We start from the raw sequence: 19,666 nt of genomic DNA, 5'->3' as shown, positions 1-19,666 counted from the left end.
TATATATACACATATAATATAAAATATAATATAAATAAAATAAAATAATAATAAATGGGAGGAGGGAAAGTGGGCTATAATCTCTCAGTGTGAACAAGACAGGGTGTTTCAGTTGTTCCTGGGTGTATTTTGGTCTGTGTTAGAGGACACTATGTCCCAAAATCACTAGGAAAGTAAAACCTGCATATATAAAAAGGTAAAACTGAGTAGAGTGAAAAACAAGCTAAAATAAAACATATATCTATAAAAAATATAGGTGTGTAAAAATACAAGTTAAAAAGCGCCTATAAAAAAATGAACTGGTATAATAGACATCTAGTGGAAATGAGGAGAAGGTGTAAGGAAGTATTCAGCGGGGGAATATGGCATGAGAAAAGGAAAAAAAAAAGAAAGAAAGAAAGGAAAGGAAAGGAAAATTATATCTGAAAAGTAAATAAGTTGTGAGGCCCCACCTGGAGCTCAATATACACTTTTCTCCTTGTGTTGGGATTTTACAGTCTTATAGGATCCAAGAGATTGTCATCCACCTGTTATTTCAGCCTGTCTTTTAGGGGAGGGGCAACGCTCTATTTCTCAGGTAATCCTGCCTGTGCAGAGTTGCCCCATGCCCTGTCTGGGTGATGGGCTCAGTGGAAACTGGAGTTGGGGGTGTCTTTTGTACTCTGGGGCCTTTCCAGGCCTCTTCAGAGGATCAGAGCAAAAATGGCCACAGTCAAACCTCTGGCCCAGGGCAGAAAATTCAGTCTGTCCTCTTTAATAAACTCTGCAGGACAAACAGTCTCCACTTCTGTTTGTTCCACTGAAAACTGCAACCTCCAGCGGTGCGCTCCCACCGCTACTCTCAGAAGTGTTTTCAGGGGCCTGGGAGTAACTCTGCCCTTTGTGCTTTTAAAGCCAGGAGAGGGTGTGGGCTCACCCAATGCACCCGAGGCTCCAGAATCAGGTCCAGTTCCGCCCTAAAGCCCCTTCCCAGCTGCTACTGCTCTGCGAGTTTTTGCCCTGTCCTGGGCACTTTTCCCAGATTTTTTCAGGCTGTACAAGGGAAGTGTGGCTTTTGACCTGCCCAGTTTGTGGTTTCTGGTAATCCTAGTTGCGAGTCCCTTCCCACTCTTCCTGACCACAACTTGCTTCCTGGCTCCAATGCTCAGGCCCTCCACCATTTCAGGAATCTCCTTTTGCTCTTTGGTCCCCTGTATCCTGAGACCACAGTGCCCTACCTAGAATTCTGCCTTTTCATTTCCAAAGCCCCCCCAGGGAGGGATGTCTCTTACTAGATCAGATTTCTAAGGGCTCTGATTTTGTGCTCCAGTGTTCTATCTCTTTCCAGGTGTCAGCTTATGGCGGTTCCCTCCCCCTTTTGTTTATCTTCCAGTATCTCCCCACAGATTCACGATTCTGCCCTTCCTACCTTGCCATATGCTGCTGCTTTTCTGATTGTAGAGATCGAGATATATATTCTTACATCCCTGGTTGATTTCGTGGGTGTTCAAAATGGTTTGATAGATATTCAGCTAAATTCAGGGGTCCCCTACTCCTCCACCATCTTGCCTCCTCCTTATCACAACCTCTTTATCAATTCATCAGTTGACAGATATCCGGGGTCTTTCCATAATTTGGTTAATGTTGATAATGTTGCTATAAGCAGTGCATTTGCCCCTTCAAATCAGTATTTTTGTATCCTTTGAGTAAAGACCTAGTAGGTCAATTGTTGGGTGATAGGGTAGTTATATTTTATACTTTTTGAGGAACCTCCATATTGTTTTCCAGAGTGGCTTCTCCAGTTTGCATTCCCACCAACAGTGTAAGAGGGCCTCCACTTCTCCAAATCTTCACCAGTATCTGTGTTTGTTTTTTTGTGTGTGCTGTTAATATTAGCCATTCTGACAGGTGTGAGGTGCTATGTCATTGTGGTTTTGATTTGCATTTCCCTGATGAAGAGTGATGTTGAGCCACTTCTCATGTGTCTGTTGGCCATCTGGATGTCTTCCTTGGAAAAAATGTCTGTTCATGTCTTCTGCCCATTTCTTTTTTTAAAGATTTTATTTATTTATTCATGAGAGACAGAGAGGCAGAGGCAGAGTGAGAACAGGCTCCCCGCAGAGCAAGGAGCCTGATGTGGGACTCGATCCCAGGACCCTGGGATCATGACCTGAGCCAAAGGCAGATGCTTAGCCAACAAAGCCATCCAGGTGGCCCTTCTGCCCATTTCTTTACTGAGTTATTTGTTTTGGGGAGGTTGAGTTTGATAAGTTCTTTATAGATTTTGGATATTAACCCTTTATCAGATATGTCATTTGCAAATATCTTCATCCACTTCGTAGGCTGCTTTTTAGTTTTGTTGATTATTTCCTTTAATGTGCAGAAGCTTTTTATCTTGATGAAGTCCCAATAGTTCATTTTTGCTTTTGTTTCCCTTGCCTCTAAAGACCCGTTTAAAAGAACTTGCCCCAGCTAAGGTCATAGGGGTTACTTCCTGTATTATCCTCTAGGATTTTGATGGTTTCCTGTCTCATATTTAGGTAGTTCATCCATTTTGAATTTATTTTTGTGTATGTTGTAAGAAAGTAGTCCAGTTTCATTCTTCTGCATGTGACTGCCCAGTTTTCTTAACACAATTTGTTGAAAAGACTGTCTTTTTTACATTGGATATTCTTTCCTGCTTTGTTGAAGATTAGTGGACCATATAGTTGTGGGTCCATTTCTGGGTTTTCTATCTGTTCCCTTGATCTATGTGTCTGTGTTTGTGCCAAAACATACTGTTTTGATGATTACAGCTTTGTAATACAGCTTGAAGTCTGGGATTGTGGTGCCTCCAGCTTTGTTTTGCTTTTTCAGGATTATTTTGGCTATTCTGGGTCCTTTGTGGTTCCAAGCAAATTTTAAGATTGCTTGTTCTAGCTCTGTGAAAAATGCTGTTGATATTTTGATAGAGATTCCATTTAATGTTTAGATTGTTTGGATAGTATAGGCATTTTAACAAATATTAGTTCTTCCAATCCATAAGCATGGAATGTTTTTCCATTTCTTTGTGTCATCCTCAATGTATTTCATAAGTATTCTATAGTTTTCAGAATATGATCTTTTAACTCTTGCTTAGGTGTATTCCTAGGTAACTTATGGTTTTTGGTGCAATTGTAAATAGGGTCAATTTCCTGATTTCACTTTATGTTGCTTCATTATTGGTATATAGAAATGCAACAGGTATTGGTATATTGATTTTATATCCTGGGACTTTGATAAATTTGTGTGTCAGTTCCAGCTTTTTTTTTTTTTTGATGGAGTCTTTTGGGTTTTCTACATAAAGTATAATGTTGTCTGTGAATAGTGAAAGTTTGACTTCCTTGCCAAATTTAGCTATCTAAGGCAGTTCACATTTCAGAGTGCATTATTTAAAGATTCTTTCTAGGAAGCACTGTGACTCTCCCAAATACACAGTAAACATGTCTCAACTCATTCTCCAAAAGTCTTTGAAACCAAATTTTGTGTAACTATTTTTAGAGTTATTGTACTAGGGAAACAGGAGCATCTAAACTTACTGCATATTACTAGGTAGAATGTCTGAGCTGCCATCCATACAAGAGACTTGCAACACTATCATTGTCCTCTAGTTAGAATGGAATTTGTGGAGACCAATGATAAATTAAGTGTTGGCTCTAATCCATCTCCACTGTGCCAGTGGTTCTTTTCCACGTGACCAAAAGTAAAATGGGGATAGAAATACTTAAAATTGGCAGTGTCCTTCCATTGATACCTGAGTTGTGAAGTTAGGGTCATTCTGGTAAGAAGAAGAAATTGAAGGAATATCAAGATGAACATGGTCATCAAGAATATGGGGATGTTCAGGGCACCTGGGTGGCTCAGATGGTTCAGTGTCTGCCTTTGGCTCAGGTCATGATCCCAGGGTCCTGAGATCGAGCCCCATACTGGGCTCCCTCCTCAGTGGGGAGCCTGCTTCCCCCTCCCCTCTGCCTCTCCCCCTGCTCATGCTCTCTTTCTCTCTCTCTGTATCTCTGTGTCTCAAATGAATAAATTTTTTTAAAAATCTTAAAAAAAAAAAAGAATATAGGGATGTTCTATGCCATCATAGTCTTATTTAGAATAGCCACTCCTCAAGCTCAATTTATCCTCATGGATGGAATTATATTGGTGAAAATTTAAATTAGGAGTAGCCTCAATTGTAGTTGACTTGCTGACTAGAATACTTTTTACCGGAACAGATCAACATTTACCTGGTACTTGTTATGTGGATGTTGATGTTGTAAGGCCAAGTATGAGTTGATAAGAGGTTGAAGAATCAAACCCTATAATGCTCCACCCTATGAGCATCTCAAAACATGGGTTACCAGAACCTTTGATTGTGTGCTTCCAGCCAGCCAGCCATTGTACTGACCAGATCCAGTGCACATTCTGCTTGTGCCCTGTGTCTCTGATTCTTCTTCTTCCACAGGGCTAATGTATCAAAAATCACAATGCCTGAGAATGTTGGTAGATTATTTCCAACAGGGAAACATGCTGAAAAATGGAAGACAGAATCCAACAAGTGATACTGGACAATTTTATGGATTTCAGAAGATGGCTCTGTGAAGTTGAACCATCAGTTATATTTAACAGATACCCATTTGGTAACATAACCACATGTTGTCTCTCCTTTCCTGCTTAACTCCATTTTTCTAAATCTTACTACCCTGAAATGATACTCCCTAATGAAGAATCACTTGAACTATCCCCCCAGGCTGTACTTCAGGGGGATATATATCACATTTTCTTTATCCATTCATTTGAGAAAACCATTAGCAAAAATAGAGAATCTCTAAGGGCAGAAATGAGACCTAATCAGGCCAACTTAAAATGCTATGAATGAGAAGCAGTTTAAACTGGATACCCTAACAGCCAGGGTAAATGAGGCAAAAAAAAAAGAATTAGTGAGCTAGAAGATAAGATGATAAAAAAGAAGAAAGCTGAGGAGGACTGGGATAAACAGCTAGAAGCCAATGAGAACCGACTTAGAGAGATCAATGATGTCATGAAATGTTCCAATGTCAGGATCATTGGGATCACTGAGAGGGTAGAGAGAGAGAGAGGACTAAATGGTATAATTGAGCAAAGCATAGCTGAGAACTTCCCTAATCTGGGGAAGGAAACAAGCATTTGTGTCCAAGAGGCAGAGAGGACCCCACCCAACATCAGTAAAAGCAGACCAATGCCCAAGCATATAATAGTAAAACTTGCAAATCTTAGAGCCAAGGAAGCTATCATGAGAGCAGCTAGGGGGAAGAGATTTCATATGTATGGAGGAAGGAACATCAGAATAACATCAGACCGATCCACAGAGACCTGGCAAGCCAGAAAGGCCTGGCAAGACATATTCAGGGTACTAAATGAGAAGAACATGCAGCCAAGAATACTTTATCCACCAAGGCTATCATTCAGAATGGGTGGAGAGACAAGGAGCTTCCAGGATGGGCACAGACTTAAAGAATATGTGACCACCAAGCAGGCCCTGAAAGAAATATTAAGGGGGGTTCTATAAAAGAGGAAAGACCCCAAGAGTAATATAGACCAGAAATTTACAGAGACAATCTATAGAAACAGGGACTTCACAAGCAATATAATGGCACTAAAATCATATTTTTCAATAGTCACTCTCAACATGAATGGACTAAATGCTCCCATGAAACAGGACAGGGTTGCAAATTAGATAAAAAGACAGGACCCATCCATATGCTGTCTAAAAGAGACTCATTTTGAACCTAAAGACACCTCCAGATTGAATATGAGGGGATGGAGAACAATTTATCATGCGAATGGAACTCAAAAGAAAGATGGGGTAGTAATTCTCAGATCAGACAAATTAGATTTTAAACTAAAGATTGTACTAAGAAATGTATGGGAAAAATATTTCATACTTAAAGGGTCTATCCAACAAGAAGATCTAACAATTGTAAATATCTATGCCCCCAACATGGGAGCAGCCAACTACATAAGCCAACTGGTAATGAAAATAAAGTAACATACTGATAATAATGCATTAATACTAAGAAACTGCGACATTTGACTCACAGCAATTAACAGATCATCTAAGCAGATCAACAAAGAAACAAGAGCTTTGAAGGACACACTGGACCAGACGGACCTCATAGATATATATAGAACATTCCATTCTAAAACAACAGAATTCTCAATCTTCTCGAATGCACATGGAACTTTCTCTAGAATAGATCACATAATGGGTCACAAATCAGGTCTCAACCGATACCAAAAGATTGAGATTGTTCCCTGCATATTTTCAGACCACAATGCTTTGAAACTGGAAATCAATAACAAGAAAAAAATTGGAAGTCATTCAAACACGTGGAAGTTAAAGAGCATCCTGCTAAAGAATATTTGGGTCAACCAGGAAATTAAAGAACAACTTAAACAATTCATGGAAACCAATGAGAACAAAAAACACTTTGGTCCAAAACTATGGGATACTGCAAAGGTGGTCCTAACAAGGAAATACATAGCCATCCAAGGGTCACTCAAAAAAGCAGAAAAATCCTGAATGCACAAGCTAACCTTATATGTAAAGGAGCTGGAGAAAAAACAGCAAGTATAACCTAAACCAAGCAGGAGAAGAGAAATAATAAAGATTAGAGCAGAGATCAATGAAATAGAAACCAGAAAAACAGCAGAACAGATAGATGAAACTAGAAGGTGGTTCTTTGAAAGAATTAATAAGATCGATAAACCACTGGCAAGAGTTATCCAAAGGAAAAGAGAAAGGACCCAAATGAATAAAATCATGAATGAAAGGGGAGAGATCATGACTAACACCAAGGAAATAGAAACAATTATTAGAAACTATTATCAACAACTATATGCCAAAAAATTAAGCAACCTAGAAGAAATGGATGCCTTCCTGGAAACTTATAAACTAAGACTGAAACAGGAAGAAATAGACAATCTGAAGAGACCAATAACCAGCAAGGAAATTGAAGCAGTCATCAGAAACCTCCCCCCTACCAAAAAAAAAAAAAAAGAGTCTAGGGCCAAATGGCTTCCCAGGGGAATTCTACTAAAGATTTAAAGAAAAAAAATCATACCTATTCTTCTGAAGCTGTTCAAAAAAAAATAGAAACAGAAGGAAAACTTCCAAACTTGTTCTACGAGGCTAGCATTACCCTGATCCCAAAACCAGGCAAAGACCCCACCAAAAAGGAGAACTACTGACCAATATCCCTGATAAACATGGATGCCAAAATACTCAACAAGATCCTAACCAATAGAATCCAAAAGTATATTAAAAGGATTTTCCATCACAACCAGGTGGGATATATTCCTGGGATGCAAGGTGGTTCATCAACCACAAATCAATCAATGTGATAGAGCATATTGATAAAAGAAAAGACAAGAATCATATGATCCTCTCAATTGATGCAGAAAAAGAATTTGACAAAATACAGCATCTTTTCCTCATTAAAACTATTCAGAATATAGGGATAGGTGGAATATTCCTCAATGTCGTAAAAGCCATCTAGGAAAAGCCCACAGCGAATATCAGTCTTAATGGGGAAAAGCTAAAAGCTTTTCCCTTCAGGTTGAGAACACGACAGGGTTGCCCACTTTCACCACTAGTGTTCAACATAGTAGTAGAAGTTCTAGCCCCAACAATCAGACAACAAAACGAAATAAAAGACATTCAAAATGGCGAAGAAGAAGGCAAACTCTCTCTCTTCACAGATGACATGATACTTTATGTGGAAAACCTAATAGACTCCACCCGCAAATTACTAGAACTCATAGCATTTCAGCAATGTGGCAGGATACAAAATCAATGCACAGAAATCATTTTCTTTTCTATACACTAACAATGTAACTGTAGAAAGAGAAATTAAGGAATTGATTCAATAGCAATAGCACCAAAAAACCTAAGACAACTAGGAATAAACCTAACCAAAGAGGTAAAGATCTAAACTCTAGAATCTACAGAACACTAATGAAAGAAATGGAGGAAGACACAAGAAGATGGAAAAACATTCCATACTCGTGGATTAGAAGAATAAACGTTAAAATGTCTATTCTGCCCAGAGCAATCTACACTTTCAGTGCCATCTTATTAAAATGCCATTTGCATTTTTCAAGGAGCTGGAGCAAACAATCCTAAAATTTGTATGGAACCAGAAAAGACCGTAAATCACCAAAGGAATTTTGAAAAAGAAAACAAAGCTGGGGGCATTACACTGCCTTACTTAAAGCTATATTACAAAGCTGTGATCAACAAGACAGCATGGTACTGTCACAAAAACAGACACATAGATCAATGGAATGGAATAGCATCTCCAGAAATGGACCCTCAAGTCTCTGGTCAACTACTCTTTGACAAAGCAGGGAAAAACATACAATGGAAAAAAGACAGTCTCTTCAATAAATGGTGCTGGGAAAATTGGACAGCTATATACAGAAGAATGTAACTCGATCATTCTCTTACACCATACACAAAGATAAACTCAAAATTGATGAAAGACCTCAATGTGAGATAGGAATCCAACAAAATCCTAGAGGAGAATATAGGCAGTAAATTCTTCAACATTGGCCACAGGAACTTCTTGACATGTCTATAAAGGCAAGGGAAACAAAAGCAAAATGAACTATTGTGAATTCATCAAAATAAAAATCTTCTGCATGGCAAGGGAAATAGTCGACAAAAATAAAAGGGAACCTACGGAATGGGAGATGATATTCACCAATGACATATCAGATAGAGGGCTGGTATCTAAGATCTGTAAAGAACTTATGAAACTTAACACCCAGAAACAATTAATCCAGTCAATAAATTGGCAAAAGACATGAACAGGCACTTTTCCAAAGAAGACATACAAATTGCCACAGACACATAATAAAATGCTCCATATCACTAGCCATCAGGGAAATATAAATCAAAACCAAAATGCGATACCACCTTACACTAGTTAGAATGGCAAATATTACCAAGAGAGGAAACAACAAATGTTGGAGAAGTTGTAGAGAAAGGGGAACACTCTTACACTGTTGGTGGGAATGCAAGCTGGTACAGCCACTTTGGAAAACAGGATGGAGTTTCCTCAAGACATTAAAAATAGAGGTACCCTATGACCCAGCAATTGAACTACTAGGTATTTACCCCAAAGATACAGACGTAGTGAAAAGAAGGGGCACATGCACCCCAATGTTCATAGCAGCAATATCCATAATAACCAAACTGTGGAAGGAGCTTAGATGCCCTACAACAGATGAATGGATAAAGAAGATGTGGTCCATATATACAACGAGATATTACACAGCCATCAGAAAGGTTGAATACCCACAATTTGCATCAACATGGATGGAACTGGAAGGGATTATGCTAAATGTAATAAGTCAAACAGAGAAAGACAATTATCATATGGTTTTACTCATATGTGGAACATAAGGAATAGCACTGCAGACAATAGGGGAAGGAAGGGAAAACTGAAGGGGGGGGTGGCAAATCAAAGAGGGAGATGAATCATGAGAGCCTATGGACTCCAGGAGACAAACTGAGGATTTCAGAGGGGAGGTGTGTGTTGGGATGGGGTAGCTGGGTGATGCGTATTAAGGAGGCCATGTTTTGTAATGAGCACTGAGTTTTATATGCAACTCATGAATCATTGAACTCTACATCAAAAAATAATGTACTCTATGCTGGCTAACAACATAATAAAAAAATAAAGAATAGAAATGAACAAAAATAGTTTATCAGTGCCCTATTTTACTATAATATTATGTGGTATTGTGATTCACAAATATCTCTCTGTTGTTAACTGGTATTGCATAAGACAGACTATGCATTGTGCATATTATCTTACAGCAAATATTTACTTGTAGCCATACTTTGAAGTTTCCATAACAAAGAAATATAATATTTGAACAAAAAAGCATGCAAACAGTTTTTCACTTTCTAAATCTTGTGTGCTTCTCTGTAAAAGTTTTGATACAAAGTTAGGTAAATATTGGGTGCTGAACTGTACCAGTTGAATACATCAATGTCAGCATAAAGCAAAGAAGATAGAAAAAAGTTAATTGAAAATTTGCTCTCCAGACTTGCTCTTCCCCAACACCTTCATGAATGCTCTGGCCACTTCCTTGTTGTGAAGGCTGTAGATGAGGAGATTCAGCATGGGAGTAAGGATGGTATAGAAGGCTGACACCACCTTGTCCTGGGTGGGGGAACGATCAGAAACAGGCCACATGTATATAAACATGGTTGCTCCATAGTAAATTCCTACCACCATGAGGTGGGAAGAACAGGTGGCAAAACCTTTTCAGGGGCCCTTCCCAGACCCCATGTGAATGACGGCCACAATAACATGAACATAGGAAACAATGATTACTGCTACAGGAAAGAGAAGTATAATTACACAGCAAATAAACATTAACCTTTCAAATAGCAATGTATTAGTGCATGAAAGAGTGAGAAGGGCAGGGACATCACAGAAAAAGTGGGGTATCTCTCAGGCACCACAATATGGGAAAGACAGTGCAACTGCAATGACAATTATACCATCAAGAAAGCCAACAATCCAGGAAGAAACAACCATAACACAATAGATTTTCTGGTTCATGAAAACTGAGTATTGTAATGGGTGACAAATGGCAACATAAAGGTCATAAGCCATTGTAGCCAACAGGAAACATTCTGCTCCAAGCAGGGACACATATAAGAATATCTGGGCTCCACAACCAGCCAGAGAGATGGACTTCCTGCCAGACAAGTAATTGAAAGCCATCTTGGGTACAGTGGTGCAGATGAGCATGAGGTCCATGAGGGACAGTTGGCTGAGGAGGAAGTACATGAGTGTGTGAAGCTGGGTGTCCAGGAAGATGAGAATCATGACAGTGTTTCCAATGAAGGCCACCGTGAAGATGCCCAAGACCAGAGAGAAGAGGAAGATGTGGGTGAGGCTGTGATTGAAGATTCCCAGTAGGATGAAGTCTGAGTTGAAGGTCTGATTCTCCCATGCCATGATAAATGTATTCACTGTAGAGAATATAACATGTGAAGAGTGGTCAAGACTGTGTCATGGAAATATCAAGGACTTCTAGCTTAAATCACCACACCTACATGTCTACATAGGGAAAAAGTTTTTATAAACCAGGAATATTAAAGTTTATTGTTAGCTTGATGTGATTAAAAAAAATAAATGTAGATAACACACATAGTACATTTTATCATTAGAACATAAGAGGTTTCCCAAGACACATATAATCTAATTTTAGCAGCTAGTCAACTCAACTGTGTAATGTGGCTTATCACTTCAGAAATACACTACGAGTCACAAGAAGGCTCATGAAATGCTGGGAATTCAATGAGATTTTCCACTGAATGCAGCATATCACCCTATGATACTAATACAAATTTTGTCTACCAAGGTGTAGAAGGAATCATGTACTAGTGGAAATGAGATTATTCAAACACCAAGCAAACAGAAGACATTGAGAAATCATCAGTTAGAAGCACCTTAAGTAATACTTATTGCTAATAATGGTAAGTTGTAGTGGAAATAGTACCTCACCAATATGCCCATCTCTTACTCCCTCTCTTGGAATCTGATGTACCCATGAGATATTCTGGTATGGGTCTTTTTACTGGAGAAGTAGGTGAGGGTATAGTGAAAATGCCTACTTCAAAAGGCTCAAACATTATTTTTCTGTGTAATCTTAGATAATTTCTCCAAGCCTCATTTTCCACTCTGTAAATTTTAGTATTTGTGAATATTAACATTGCAGGGTGGTATTAAGACAAATGAGATCACATTTATAATGTACAAACATAATTTTGGATATACTTTGTAACATTTTAAAAATAAATACTATTGAAGAAAAGAGAGATGGCTCCTCCTTTATCTTTAGACTATTTTCCTATGTATAAAATTAATCTCTCTCATTTCCTTAGCAAGAGTCTTGCAGGAGATTTCTTCACCTACACAGTAGCATATTTTGATTTCCTACTTTCACAATCATTTTTTTTATTCTCTTGTTGCTCTCTTCAATGATCAAGGCACTGGCTTCCTTTCTTTCTATTTGCATGGGCCTTCCCACCTCTGAGAGTCATTTAGAGAAGTGTGCTTGATGTTTCAGTTTGAGGTTTTGGAAAATGTATATATACTTCTCTAACAGAGAAGGAATGTACACATTATATATATAATATTGTACATTACATAAAATATTGTATGTTACTTCTGATTACAACATATTCCATGCGGCTAAATTACTTTTTTGCTTTGTTTTGCTTTTTGCTGCTAAATTATTCATGAAAACTTGTCCTACCATAACTTTTATGGATGAACAAATTATATAAAATGTTTTAAGTGAATTACTAATGAAATAAATGTCTATGGCATAATATTGCTGCATACTTACTTTTCATCTTTTTAAAAATTTTTATTGTTATGTTAATCCCCATACATTACATCATTAGTTTTTGATGTAGTGTTCCATGACTCATTGTTTGTGTTAAAGAGGGCACGTTCTGCATGGAGCACTGGGTGTTATATTTTTCATCTTTTAACATCATCAGTAAATAGATGGATTAATTTTGTGAGGGATGGCTTAGATATAATATGGCAGTATTATGCTGTTGTCTCCTTGTATTTGTACAAGCTTCTTATGGAAGTGCAACATATGTGTAGAAAGGAGAGTTGACTGAATTCATCTTAAGTATAGCATGGATGAAATTTGATACATGTTTGAACATGTGGCTACCACTCAGCTAAAAATATGGACTTTTTCCAAAAGATTTCCTATAACGTTTCATAGTCCATCACCCCCCACATGCAACATATAGTTTAATAACTCTCTCTAAAGCTTATGTTTTGCCTGATCTTTTGCCTTGACTTCACATAAATAATAGAGCATGTTATCTTTCGTGTATTCAAAATGGAACCTATCACACTCCTTCATCCCCTGTTCCTACCAACTCTTTGGCTCGCTTACCACCAGCCACACTGGCCTCCTCATTTCTGGAACACACTTGGCATGCTCAAACCCAGTGTGTTTGTACTGACTGTTCCTCAGACCATTCTCTATTCCTTAGATCAATTGCTCACTACTTTCAGGCTCTTACCTAAGTGCTTTCTGCTCCATAAATGGCCTCTTGCTAAATATTGTTTTGTTTTTATTCTCCTTAGTATTTCCCCCATCTGACACCAAACTAATTTATCTGATTTTTGTCTGTCTTTCTTCATTAGGATGTCAATTAAATGAAGGCAGAGATTTAATGAGTCATATTCAATAGACACTTAGTGAATCGAGGCACATTTTTATAGGAAATGATTGTGATTTTTATTTTGGGGTCAGACATCTTCCTTTCCGCTCTAGCCCTCCCTCTCCTGCAAAGGGGGTGGTTGGTTTAGGAGTCCTGTGTTGTGTGCTGGCCTGGATGATTTATTAAACTTTGTTGTGACTGTGTAAATGGATTGCTGATCTGTGGAGGACAAGCATCAAAAGGAGAAAAGCTTTCTCGGGCTGCTTATATTAATCCTAGAAGCCTTAGCACCCCACCCCCTGCAGTAATCTGATTAATTTAATTCTAACAGATCTCTGGTCATTTTTTTTCCTACAAGGTACGATTTTAAGCAACTGAGCTGCATCCTTGAATTATACACAGAATGTCAGATTCATTGGCTCTTTCAAGTTGGACCAGAATTATATAATTAACGAGTCTTTAAATTAGGAGATTAGGAGTGCCAAGAAACCTACAGAGCCTGAGAAACTCCATGGGCCAGGTGCCTTTTCTTTTTTTTTTACCTGTATCTAATTGTTTTCTTATTTATCTTTCTGCTTTATTAGGGCCATATACTGCTGTTAAGCCCCAATCCTACTTACACAGCTGGGATCATTGCAGGAACTGAAATGTGCTGCCATCCTGCAGTTTATTCTATGTTCAAACCCAGAAATCAAATTTCTTTGGAGTAGCTTATGAAAGAGAAATTGCTTAAGGAAGTGTTGTAATCATTTAACACTGTGCTGCCCTTGCCTCCATTATTTTTTTTTAAGATTTTATTTATTTATTTGACAGAGAGAGACACAGCGAGAGAGGGAACACAAGCAGGGGGAGTGGAAGAGGGAGAAGCAGGCTTCCCGTGGAGCAGGGAGACCGACACGGGGCTCGATCCCAGGATCCTGGGATCACGACCTGAGCCGAAGGCAGATGCTTAATGACTGAGCCACCCAGGCGCCCCCCTTGCCTCCATTATTAATAAATGACAGGAACTGGCTCTATAATTAGGTCTCACTTGCCATCCCAGTTTCTGCTCATAACTCTGTTTTACAGTCCATGTGCACTAACAAATTCTGGTGTGTTTTAATTCTACACCTCTCACAGTCCTTTCACATAAGCAAAATCATCTTTTTGTTTAGTCCATATCAGAGTTGAAGCATAGCAGTGTGGGCACAGTAGGACTGATCAAGACTAGGTGGTCTCTATTTATGAGACACAGTTTTGAATTGTTATTTATCAACAGAGCAATGCAGTATTTAAGTTTATTAAGTGGAGAAATAGAGACTGTATAGCCCTTTAATGGTTCCATGTTTTTTTTTTTTTAATTGCTTCAAGCTGAACATTAATGAAAGGACACAGGAATATTATGTGTTATTATGTTATATTGCATTACCTCATATTTTGTCTAAACCACACCACAAACTCTCATTTACTTTATGGCCCCCTCACAGGAAACTAGAGAGAACAACGTTTTATGGTTGTTTAGGCACTTATTTCCAAACAGTAAACTCAGACTTCTCCAGTTGAAACTTAACATTAGCAAAGCCTTAGTTATAGGATATTCAGAAGAATACATTCTCCTTTATATATATATAATATATTATGTTTTGGTATAGATTGTAGAGGTATGCACTTAAGGATAAATGCACATTATTTCACTATATGTATAGTATAATAATTTCCTCACAAATTTATTAACATCTTGAATTATCAAATCCTCATGTTTTGGGATAAAAAGTCATTGTTTGCCACAAATATCTTGAAAAATATACAACACAACTGTAGCTAAACAGTTTTTTATACTTATACTAACAAGTTTTTTTTATACTTATACTTACAGGTTAAAAGGGAAATTCAAGGGAGTGGGGTGGACAGAAGAGGGGGGAGTCATGTTAGCTAAGTAAAAACAGTGCACAACAACAGAATACTGAAAGGCAGTGAATAATAAAGGGAAAAAAATCTTGGACTGAAGAGAAACTGAGAGGAACAAGGGAGAAAAAAAAAGGCAAGATCTTGTTGACTGAATGCAGATCAGGGTCACTGAGCCCGTTTCTGGGCTAGATGTGCCTCATTCAATGAATGATCATTATGATCCCACCACCAGACACAAGAACTAGGCACTTTGTTATACATAAAACAACAAGGAAAAACTGCCCTTGCCTCCTGGTAGAAGAGGAAAACACTTTTCACAAAAAGGATTGCTGATGCCTTTTGAAAAAGTTCATCAATACTTCAGAAGAAAAAAAAATCTTATTTGCATCTGCACCCACTGACATTATGCATAAATCTGATTTTCTATTTTTCAGTCATTTGACACAGTCCTTTTGGGTTTTCCCCAAAGCACCATTGGATTATATCATTCTTTTTCTCAAAAGCATTAAATGGCTCAAATTTTCTGCAGAACAGACTTTCATCTCCTTATTGATCTTGTTTGTGGGGTATCGCAGAAAGTCTTTCAAGCCTTTATTTCAAGTCATGTGTTCTCCATTTCCCAATGTCAACTCCACACATTTCTACTTACAGATCCCAAAGATACAACACATAAATCTGAAGGTAGGTCCCTACTCAGGAGTTTTCTTTTACTCAGAATGTCTTTCCTCTGGGCTCCTGGGTGGCTCAGTGGTTTAAGTGTCTGCCTTCGGCTCAGGTCATGATCCTAGCGTCCTGGGATCCAGTCCCGCATCAGGCTCCCTGCTCATTGGGGAGTCTGCTTCTCCCTCTACCCTTCCCCCCTTCTCATGATCTGTCTCTCTCTCAAATAAATCAATAAAAATTTTTAAAAATCTTAAAAAAGAAGAATGTCTTTCCTCTTCCACAATCCTTTGCCTTTGTAAATCATATATTTGTCCTTCCAAGTTTCAATTCACATGCATCTTTATGTTTCTTCCTTCATTCTGTAGACAGCAAGTTCTGCATATGTTAAATTTACAGAAGATGTGTGGCATCTACCTCTGTTCTATATAAAAAGCTAATATTGTGGACCTTAAGATCAAACATGAGTTTGCAATCCTGCTCTACCACTAACTCCTGTGTCATCAGGCAAGTTAATTAACTTCTCTGAGATTGTTTTATCCTCCTATGCACATCAGAATTGTTGTAAAATAGAATGTATTACTTTTTATGAATTCCTCATCAATGTGTCATTCAGTGTATGTTCATTAGATCAGAATTACCTTTATTGCACACATCTTATCACACTTTTTTTATACTTGCAGTAAGTTCCACTGTTACTCACTTGAAATTATTTTTTTAAATATTGTCTTCCTTACTAGTTTGTTGGGTTTTGATTGGATAAACTATATATTTAAATTTTTTATGGAATGAGTAAACAATAGATGTTTGCATATAGGTGGAATCCATAAGATTCCCATAAGTGATTGAAAACACGAATAGAGTAGAGCCACTGGAGTCTTGCAAAGGTCCATAAGTAGCATATATTTTATTGCTCTAAATAATGTCTTACATTTACTTTGCATCATCATTGTTATTATTTAACTTAATATTCACAATTCCCTGTATTAAATATAAGAAATACGTTACTCTAATTTTACAGATAATATAAACATACAAGTTGCAGGTCAACATGGAAAATTACCTCTCTATCTGGAGGACTTCAAAGTAACAAAACTTCTAATATGTAGCTTTTGAAGGACATGTAGTTCCAGTTACTGAACTTCAGAAGGACAGTTCGAAATATATACCATCTTCCTTGGACTTACCTTCTGATGTTTCTAGGGAGAATTGTAACTACTTATTAAGCAACTGAAAATATTTAAATTTCTAGAGAAAACCTGGAAAACCTAGTAACACATTTTGCTAAGCCATCTGTGATTTCAAGTTGTAATCCCTGCAGGTTATCCAGTCCCTAGTCTTTAATTATAGTAATGTATGTTATTACCTACTTTTTCTCCTAAGGCCTCATATAAAATTAGTTATTTTGAAAATGTGAATCTTATTAATATTTGAGATCAAACTAAAATGCAGTTACTTTCTAGATTAATAGTATAACCCTCCTATTTGTGCCCCCGTATCACTTGGCTCATTCACATATTAATGACTCTATTTGCAATCTCCTTTTAAAATTATTTTCATAATTTCAAAGTATTTCACTACTAACTCCACAAGACTAAGTGACAAACAGGCAGCTGGTTTCCTGTTTCTAAAATAAAATGAATAGATATGCTCATTGAGATTTGGGCTTTATTACCTCTAAATAGAACTCTTAAAATTCATTATTTCCTCTGGCTCCCTGCTCGGCAGGGAGTCTGCTTCTCCCTCTGACCCTCCTCCCTCTCATGGTCTCTCTATCTCATTCTCTCTGTCTCAAATAAATAAATAAAATCTTAAAAAAAATTTTTTTTTTTAATTCATTATTTCCAAATTGATTATTCAAGTGGTTTCAGTTGGGGAGTCATTTGACTTGGGATTTCTACACTGGAGATTTCAACACAATTTTAATTTCTTTTCCTTTTCTTATTTGAACACTTGCTATTTGTGTTTACTCTATTTGGATTCTAGTACTGGTTATCTTGTCATTATCTCCAAATCTTATGTGCTTGGTTAATTTTTCCTCCATGGATAATTAGACTCCCCAAATTTTCAAATTGTCCTTCTCATTTTCTTTGATTCATGTTTATGATCACTGCATGTATATATCTTCATTTAATATTTTTTTTCTAAATTCCAGATGCTACCAAATGCCTGCTATTTATATTGTTTTAACATTCCTTCTGCATCTCATATTTACCATGTCCAGTTCTGAACCATTACTTCCATATGAATCTACTGCTCATTTAATATTGACTTCAGGGTGCCTGGGTGGCTCAGTCACTTAAGTGTCTGCCTTCTGCTCAGGTCATGATCCCAGGGTCCTGGGATCAAGTCCTGCATCTGGCTCCCGCTCAGCAGAGAGCCTGCTTCTCCCTCTCCCTCTGCCTGCTGCTCTGCCTACTTGTGCTCTCTCACTATCTCTCTGTCAAATAAATAAAGAAAATCTTTTAAAAAATTTTAAAAAAAATAATAATATTGACTTCAGCATCTAAGTAACCATTCATTTTGTTAATGATGTTCTCCACCTAGGAGTTATATAGGATAGAAACAATATCCTAGATGGACAATATCTGGGTTTTCAAAAACACCATCCCATTGTATGCAAGAAAATTTGGTAGGATTTTATATTTTCACTAGCGATGAAAACAGAGAGAGCATTTTCTTTCACTACATTGTCAAATCATTTGTTAGTTTTTTTTTTAAACTTTTATGAATATAGAGGGGTCTGGGTGGCTCAGTTGATTAAGCAGCTGGCTCTTAATTATGGCTCAGGTCATGACCTCAGGGTCCAGAGATTGAGCCCCACATCAGGCTCCTTCCTCAATGGGGAGTCTGCTTGAGATTCTCCCTCCCCCTCTGCTCCTGCCCCCACTCATGCTCTCTTTCTCTGTCTCTAAAATAAATAAAATAAATCTTAAAAAAAATAAAAACTTTTGTGGACTTATTTGTGAGAAACGGTTTTTCATTCTTACATTAATAAATTTTTGTTTTTACTGACATGGGTAGTTGTGCCATATATTTACTGGCCATTCAGATATCCTTTTCAAAGAATTGCCTTAAAAGTCATTAATGTATCTCTTGTGAAAGCAAAATAATAGTCTATTTTCATATTTTATATAGGTTTTCCAATTTTCACAAAATTATATCTTGCTTTGGACCCTCTTTCTACAGTGATTTATAATGCCATTTAATATTTATCACATTCCCATACATGAAAGCACCTATTTGAAGTTGTTACTTAAATTAATTTATTTATTACTGTATTACCTGGTTTTTATTTCTATGGCTTGAAAACAATTTTTGATGCCATTGAAGATGTCATCTTTTGTTATTTTAATTTAATCTAAGATTTACTAAGAAATGCTTAAATTTTATCTTCCATCACAAACTGCTTAAATCTAGGCACTTTTATTAAAAAATAAATAATTTTGGGTTAAATCACATACTTTGGGGAAATTGTTATTCATAACTAGAAGCAGATTTGAAGTTATTACAATTGTTTTCATTATTCAGATTTTTCTGATAATTTATTTTTGTATAAATGACCATGAGCACAATTGCTGAATCTTAAATATAAATTAACTGATACCAGTAGTTTGTACCCAAAGATGCCAACATCCAATATGTTACGAGCAGCAATTTAGAAAAATTCTATATGCCCACATTCATTGCACCACTTAACATTATTCAGCCTCTAAAGTTTTGCTATTTTATTTAGCAAAGTGGTACTTTATTGTTATCTAAATTTTATTTCCCTGATTTTTAGTTAAATTGAGGTCTCTTCAATGATATGTAGAAATTTCTTAAACATTTTAGATTCTATTATTTTGATTATTTTAGGCATGTAGATTATCTTTT

General features: G+C 37.1%; 1 pseudogene; it reads right to left on the bottom strand.

The window, feature by feature from the left end:
• Window positions 1–9,757: 9,757 nt before the first annotated feature.
• Window positions 9,758–11,003, bottom strand: LOC118026487 (annotated as a pseudogene).
• Between the last annotated feature and the right edge of the window lie 8,663 nt (window positions 11,004–19,666).

Source organism: Mirounga leonina, unplaced genomic scaffold (genome assembly GCF_011800145.1).
Source record: "Mirounga leonina isolate KUSES-001 unplaced genomic scaffold, KU_Mleo_1.0 Mir_239, whole genome shotgun sequence".
Lineage (NCBI taxonomy): Eukaryota > Metazoa > Chordata > Mammalia > Carnivora > Phocidae > Mirounga > Mirounga leonina.
Note: the sequence above shows the minus strand (reverse complement) of the source record. Positions and strands in the feature narration are given on the sequence as shown.